The sequence below is a fragment of the Rutidosis leptorrhynchoides genome, chromosome 2 (genome assembly GCF_046630445.1).
Source record: "Rutidosis leptorrhynchoides isolate AG116_Rl617_1_P2 chromosome 2, CSIRO_AGI_Rlap_v1, whole genome shotgun sequence".
NCBI classification, from domain to species: Eukaryota; Viridiplantae; Streptophyta; class Magnoliopsida; order Asterales; family Asteraceae; genus Rutidosis; species Rutidosis leptorrhynchoides.
In genome coordinates, this window is record NC_092334.1 from 401120202 (window position 1) to 401129344 (window position 9143).

Here is a 9143-nt window from a genome sequence, read left to right on the forward strand (position 1 = left end):
GTGCTATATAAATGGATATATATATATATATATATATATATATATATATATATATATATATATATATATATATATGGTTAACATGAGATTATGATAAGTAAGTATCTCCATAAATATGTTAACAATGAGTTATATACAAACGAATGAGATTATTGATTTAAGAAACTCGAAAATGATATATATAACGATTATCGTTATAACAACGTCTTACTAAATACATATGTATCATATTAAGATATTGTTACACTATATTTAACATGATAAAATGATAATTAAGTAAATCATTAAATGTGTTAATAATGAACTACATATGTAAAAACAAGACTATTAACTTAAGGATTTCGAAACGAGACATATATGTAACGATTATCGTTGTAATAGTATTTTAACATATATATATATATATATATATATATATATATATATATATATATATATATATATATATATATATATATATATATATATATATATATATATATATATGATGTTAAGATATATTTATACACCATGTTATTATGATAACATAACAATTTAACATCTTATTTAAATATTATAACAATGGATTAATTACATTTAACAAGATCGTTAACTTAAAGGTTTCAAAACAACACTTACATGTATCGACTAACGGTGACTTAACGACTCAGTTAAAATGTATATACATGTAGTGTATTAATATGTATTAGTACACTTTTGAAAGACTTCAAGACACATATCAAAGAACTTCTACTTAGCAAAAATGCTTACAATTACATCCTCATTCATTTTCATCAACAATTCTACTCGTATATTCGTACTCATACAATACACAGCTTCTAAGATGTATATACTATTAGTATATACACTCAATAATCAGCTCCTTAGCAGCCCATGTGAGTCATTAAACATGTGGGAACCATTATTTGGCAACTGACATGAAATATCTCACAAAATTACAAAAAATATTATAAATCATTCATGAATTATTTACATGAAAACAAACTTACATATCCTTTATATCTAATCCATATACCAACGACCAAAAACACCTACAAACACTTTCATTCTTCAATTTTCTTCATCTAATTGATCTCTCTCAAGTTCTATCTTCATGTTCTCAGTGTTCTTCATAAATTCTATAAGTTCTAGTTTCATAAAATCAAGAATACTATCAAGTTTGCAAGATTACTTCCAAGCTTTATAATCCAATCCAAATAATCATCTAAGCTCAAGAAATCTTTCTTATTTACAGTAATATATCTTTCTAATACAAGGTAATACTCATATTCAAACTTTGATTCAATTTCTATAACTATAACTATCTTATTTCGAGTGGAAATCTTACTTGAACTTGTTTTCGTGTCATGATTCTACTTCAAGAACTTTCAAGCCATCCAAGAATCCTTTGAAGCTAGATCAATTTTTGTTACTTCCAGTAGGTTTACCTACTAAACTTGAGGTAGTAATGATGTTCATAACATCATTCGATTCATATATATATATAACTATCTTATTCGAAGATTTAAACTTGTAATCACTAGAACATAGTTTAATTAATTCTAAACTTGTTCGCAAATAAAGTTAATCCTTCTAAATTGACTTTTAAAATCAACTAAACACATGTTCTATATCTATATGATATGCTAACTTAATGATTTAAAACCTGAAAACACGAAAAACACCGTAAAACCGGATATACGGCGTCGTAGTAACACCGCGGGCTGTTTTGGGTTAGCTAATTAAAAACTATGTTAAACTTTGATTTAAAAGTTGTTCTTCTGGGAAAATGATTTTTCTTATGAACATGAAACTATATCCAAAAATCATGGTTAAACTCAAAGTGAAAGTATGTTTTCCAAAATAGTCATCTAGAAGTCGTTCTTTCGACTGAAATGACTACCTTTACAAAAATGACTTGTAACCTGTATTTCTGACTATAAACTTATACTTTTTCTGTTTAGATTCATAAACTTAAGTTCAATATAAAACCATAGCAACTTGAATCACTCAAAACGGATTTAAAACGAAGAAGTTATGGGTAAAACAAGATTGGATAATTTTGCTTGTTGTAGCTACGTGAAATTTGTAACAAATCTATACAAATCATATCCTAGCTAACTTATATTATATTATACATGTATTCTAATATATTATGTAATCTTGGGATACCATAGACACGTATGCAAATGTTTTGACATATCATATCGACCCATGTATATATATTATTTGGAACAACCATAGACACTCTATATGCAGTAATGATTGAGTTAGATATACAGGGTTGAGGTTGATTCTAAAAATATATATACTTTGAGTTGTGATCTAGCCTGAGACGTGTATACACTGGGTCGTGGATTGATTCAAGATAATTTATATCAATTTATTTCTATACATCTAACTGTGGACAACTAGTTGTAGTTACTAACGAGGACAGCTGACTTAATAAACTTAAAACATTAAAACGTATTAAAAATGTTGTAAATATATTTTGAACATACCTTGATATATATGTACATATTTGTTATAGGTTCGTGAATCGACTAGTGGTCAAGTCTTACTTCCCGATGAAGTAAAAATCTGTGAAAGTGAGTTATAGTCCCACTTTTAAAATCTATTATTTTTGGGATGAGAGTACATGCAGTTTTATAAATGTTTTACAAAATAGACACAAGTGATCAAAATTACATTCTATATTGAATTATCGAACCGAATATGCCCCTTTTTAGCTTGGTAGCCTAAGAATTGATGTTTATTATAATTGCCACCAATTGACGCGAATCCTAAAGATAGATCTATTTGGCCCAACAAGCCTCATCCGAGTTACGGATGCTTTAGTACTTCAATTTATCATGTCCGATGAGAGTCCCGGAATGATGGGATATTCTATATGCATCCTGTTAAGGTCGGTTACCAGGTGTTCATCATATGAATGATTTTTATGCAGATTGCATGCTATTTATGAGAAATGGAAATATGAAATCTTGTGGTCTATTATTACGATTTGATAAATATATAGGTTAAACCTATAACTCACCAAAATTTTTGTTTATTCTCAGGTGATTATTAAGAGCTTCCGCTATTGCATGCTAATTTATGGACAAGAGTTGGAGTCAGCATGCTTGTATAATATTGTTTAAAAACTGCATTCGAAGACTTAAATTGATGTGTAATATTATTGTAAACCATTATGTAATAATCGTGTGAAAATGCTATATTTTAGATTATCATTATTTGATAATCGTCGTAATATTTTTAAACCTTTATCGATAAAATAAAGGTTATGGTTTGTTTTAAAATCGAATGCAGTCTTTGAAAAACGTCTCATATAGAGGTCAAAACTTCGCAACGAAATCAATTAATATGGAACATTTATAAATCGATATGAACGGGACATTTCAGTTGGTATTCGAGTGTTGGTCTTAGAGAACCAGAAAATTTACATTAGTGTGTCTTATCGAGTTTGTTAGGATGCATTAGTGAGTCTGGACTTCGACCATGTCTTCTTTAAAAATGATTGCTTAATATTTTTTTTTTTTTTGGAAACTACAAATTGTAACATGTAAATATTATGTGATAAATTAATCTCTTAACATGTTTGATATTGTGTGATAGATGTCTACCTCTAGTAAAAATCCCATCGATTCACCTAATAACAATGAAGAGTCGAATATATATTGGGAAGATTCACAAATTCCCGAAGAGGAACCGGAAGAGGAGGAACCGAAAGAGGAGGAACCGGAAGAGGAGGAACCGAAAGAGGAGGAACCGGAAGAAGAAGAGGTTCTGGAGGAATAAATATTGATACCTACAGTAAATTGATTAAATAAAAGAAAATTCTCAATCAACGGATCAAAGTTAAAAATGGTCAACGGTGTTTCCGCCAAGGAAGCAAAATATTGGGAAGATTACCAATTTTCCGATGAATCGGATCCCGATGAGGATTCTGATGATGTTATAGAAATTAACTCGACCCAATTTAATAAAGCAAAAGAAAATAATAGGGGAAAAGGTATAAAAATAGAGAAACCTGATTCCAACCCCGATGAACTTTATATGTATCGACAACATCCGTATTTCCTAAAATGTAACAATAACCCGGTAACCTCTAAACCACCAGGTTTTTCTAAACCATTGTGGAAAACAATGGCTCGTATTAGAGGAACACCATATATCCCTAGAAAATTAGGAAAACGAACCAAGTCCGAAGAAGAAGAAACCAGTGATTCAGATTAGAGGGTTGTAATTATGTTATGTATTATATGTATTGTAGTGTGCTTGTACTTTTATGTTCTATGTAAAAATTGTTTGTATTGTTTGTTAATTATCTTTTACGAATCTAATCCTTGTCTATTTTACAGTATAAAAACTAAATGGACGTTAAGGGTAGACAACCGAATATTTTAGAAGACCTACCAGAGGATATGATTGAGGAAATCTTGTCTAGAGTCGGTCAGAATTCACCAGCACATTTAGTTATGGCGAAATTAACTTGTCAAACATTTGAAAGACTTTCCAGAAATGCCTTAGTTTATAAAAGGCTTTCCTTTGATAGGTGGGGTATATCACATTGGGGAGACCATAAGTTATGCCGTGTTTTCTTTAAAGCGTTAAATACGGGGAACCCAAATGCAATTTTACGCTATGGGTTAAGAACCTATTTTGACTCAACATATCCCAACATAGGGTTTCGTGAGTTAGAAAGAGCTTCTAACATGCAACATAAAGAAGCATGTTATGCTTACGGATTAGTGATGTTCGCTTCTCACCAAAATGAGAAAAAGAACATCAGATTTCAACTTAAAAATAAAACCTTCCCACAAGTGACAGATTCAGTAGTTGGGGTGAGAAACAAGGTTTTTAGATTATTACGGGGTTATTGGACATTACGAAACCCTCGTCCCTTCGACGATGTTACTACATGCTGTCTTGTCAACGGCCACAATGGTTATGTTCCACAAGACCAAGGATGGGAAGTAGTCTTAGTAAAACCAGAATGCATGACTTGTTTCTGGACGTATGAATTACGTGTTTTTATTGCCTTTGCTGAACGACTTGCGTATTAACTAGGATTATTGTCACAACTGCTTTGTATCAAAGTTTTTATGTGCTATATTTCATGCTATATGTAAAATAGCGGTATTGTAAGTTTGCAAAATATTGTATATAAGTTTGAATGTGAAATATTATTGTAATCAGTTTTTCATATAGAATTGTAGTAGTTGAATTGTATATTAGCTACTAAGTATGAACTTAACGGGTAGGTACTACCCGAATTAAAACTATAAAACGCTAATATGAAGAAAAAGCTTTTATAAATAAGTTCATATTATGCTATGAAATACTATTGACTACTCTTAATATTCTATATGATTAACTTAATTCTTTTGGCTATTTTTGAAGGAAATGGCACCGACTACTCGTCAGAACTTGAACATGAGCGAGGAAGACTTCCGTATTTTCCTTGCTGCGAACATAGCTGCGGTGCAAGCCGCAATGCAAAATAACAACAATAACTCTGGTTCTAGAAGTGGAACAAATTCCACAAGAACTCGTGTAGGATGCTCCTAAGAATTCACTGCCTGCAAACCTTTAGAATTCGATGGAACCGAGGGTCCAATCGGATTGAAACGGTGGACCGAAAAGGTTGAATTGGTGTTTGCCATAAGTAAATGTACTGAAGAAGACAAAGTAAAGTACGCTACGCATACCTTCACAGGTACTGCGTTAACATGGTGGAACACCTATCTCGAGCAGGTGGGACAAGATGCTGCTTACGCACTACCGTGGTCAGCATTCAAGCACTTGATGAACGAGCAGTATCGTCCCAGAAACGAGGTCAATAAGCTTAAGGTAGAGCTTAGAGGATTACGAACGCAAGGTTTCAACATCACCACGTACGAACGACGATTCACAGAGTTGAGTCTATTGTGTCCAAGAGCGTTCGAAGATGAAAAGTAGAAGATTGACGCATTTGTAAAAGGGTTACCAGAAAGGATTCAAGAAGATGTGAGTTCACACGAGCCCACCTCCATACAAAAGGCAAGTCGAATGGCTCACAAACTCATAAATTAGATTGAGGGAAGGATTAAAGAACAGGCGGCCGAAGAGGCCAACACGAAACAAGTCAAGAGAAAGTGGGAGGAAAACAGTGACAAGAGTTACCAATACAACAACAACAACAATCACAACCACAATCGCAACAATTATCCCAACAACCGCAACATCAATCGCAACAACAACAATCGCAATCCCAACAACAACTACAACAACGTCCCAACAACAATAACTTCACCAAACGTCCCAACAACAATAACAACCACATCAATCCCAATAGCAATCTCAATAACAACAATGACAACAACAATCAGAAAATTCCATGCTATAGGTGTGAAGTATATCATCCGGGTAAATTTTGTGAAGTAATATGTACCAAATGTAATAGGAAGGGTCATGCTGCAGCAAAGTGTGAAGCATTCGGACCAGTGACTAAAAGAGCAAATACTGCCCACATTATTTGTTTCGGATACGGAAAGAAGGGCCACTACAAAACTACATGCCCAAACCAGGGAAATAATAATGGGCAAAGTCGTGGGAGAGTTTTTAACATTAATGCGGAAGAAGCGCAGGAAGACCCGGAGCTTGTTACGGGTACGTTTCTTATCGATGAAAAACCTGCTTATGTTTTATTTGATTCGGGTGCGGATAGAAGCTATATGAGTAGAGATTTTTGTGCTAAATTAAGTGGTCCATTGACGTCTATGAATAATAAATTTTTACTCGAATTAGCAAACGGTAAATTAATTTCGGCAGATAAAATATGTCAGAATCGAGAAATTAAACTTGTTAGCGAAACGTTTAAGATTGATTTGATACCAGTAGAGTTAGGGAGTTTTGATGTGATAATTGGCATGGACTGGTTGAAAAAGGAGAGAGCAGAGATCGTATGTTACAAAAATGCAATTCGCATTGTACGAGAAGAAGGAAAACCCTTAATGGTGTACGGAGAAAAGAGCAACGCGAAGCTAAACCTTATTAGTAACTTGAACGCGCAAAAGCTAATAAGAAAAGGTTGCTATGCTGTGCTAGCACATGCCGAGAAAGTACAAACTGAAGAAAAGAACATCAATGATGTTCCCGTTGCAAAAGAATTTCCCGATGTATTTTCGAAAGAATTACCGGGACTACCTCCACACCGATCTGTTGAATTTCAAATAGATCTTGTACCAGGAGCTGCACCAATAGCTCGTGCTCCATACAGACTCGCATCCAGCGAAATGAAGGAACTCCAAAGCCAACTACAAGAACTTTTAGAACGTGGTTTCATACGACCAAGTACATCACCATGGGGAGCTCCTGTTTTGTTTGTCAAGAAGAAAGATGGTACATTCAGGTTATGTATTGACTACTGAGAGTTGAACAAACTTACCATCAAGAACCGTTACCCACTATCGAGAATCGACGACTTATTTGATCAATTACAAGGTTCGTCAGTTTATTCGAAGATTGATTTACGTTCCGGATATCATCAAATGCGGATGAAGGAGGATGATATTCCGAAGAGTGCTTTCAGAATGCGTTACAGTCATTACGAGTTTATGGTTATGCCGTTTGGGTTGACTAACGCACCAGCTGTGTTCATGGACCTCATGAACCGAGTGTGTGGACCATACCTTGACAAGTTTGTCATTATTTTCATCGATGACATACTTATTTACTCAAAGAATGATCAAGAGCACGAAGAACATTTGAGAAAAGTGCTAGAGTTGTTGAGGAAAGAAAAACTGTACGCTAAATTTTCAAAGTGTGCATTTTGGTTGGAAGAAGTTCAATTCCTCGGTCACATAGTGAACAAAGAAGGTATTCAGGTGGATCCGGCGAAGACTGAAACTGTTAAAAAATGGGAAACCCCGAAAACTCCGAAACATATACTCTAATTTTTAGGATTGGCTGGTTACTACAGAAGATTCATCCAAGATTTTTCCAAAATAGTAAAACCCTTGACTGCATTAACGTATAAAGGGAAGAAATTTGAATGGAAGGATGAGCAGGAGAAAGCGTTTCAATTGTTGAAGAAAAAGTTAACTACGGTACCTATATTGTCATTACCTGAAGGGAATGATGATTTTGTGATATATTGTGATGCCTCAAAGCATGGTCTCGATTGTGTATTAATGCAACGAACGAAGGTAATTGCTTATGCGTCTAGACAATTGAAGATTCACGAGCAGAATTATACGACGCATGATTTGGAATTAGGCGCAGTTGTTTTTGCTTTAAAGACTTGGAGCACTACTTATATGGGGTTAAAAGTATTATATATACCGATCACAAAAGTCTCCAACACATATTTAATCAGAAACAACTAAACATGAGGCAGCGTAGGTGGATTGAGTTATTAAATGATTACGATTTCGAGATTCGTTACCACCCGGGGAAGGCAAATGTGGTAGCCAACGCCTTGAGCAGAAAGGACAGAGAACCCATTCGAGTAAAAGCTATGAATATAATGATTCACCATAACCTTACTACTCAAATAAAGGAGGCGCAACAAGGAGTTTTAAAAGAGGGAAACTTAAAGGATGAAATACCCAAAGGATCGGAGAAGCATCTTAAAATTCGGGAAGACGAAACCCGGTATAGGGCTGAAAGAATTTGGGTACCAAAATTTGGAGATATGAGAGAAATGGTACTTAGAGAAGCTCATAAAACCAGATACTCAATACATTCTGGAACGGGGAAGATGTACAAAGATCTCAAGAAACATTTTTGGTGGTCGGGTATGAAAATCGATGTTGCTAAATACGTAGGAGAATGTTTGATGTGTTCTAAGGTCAAAGCGGAGCATCAGAAACCATCAGGTCTACTTCAACAACCCGAAATCCCGGAATGGAAATGGGAAAATATTACCATGGATTTCATCACTAAATTGTCAAGGACTGCAAGTAGTTTTGATACTATTTGGGTAATAGTTGATCGTCTCACCAAATCAGCACACTTCCTGTCAATAAGAGAAGATGACAAGATGGAGAAGTTAGCACGACTATGTTTGAAGGAAGTCGTCTCCAGACATGGAATACCAATCTCTATTATCTCTGATAGGGATGGCAGATTTATTTCAAGATTCTGGCAGACATTACAGCAAGCATTAGGAACTCGTCTAG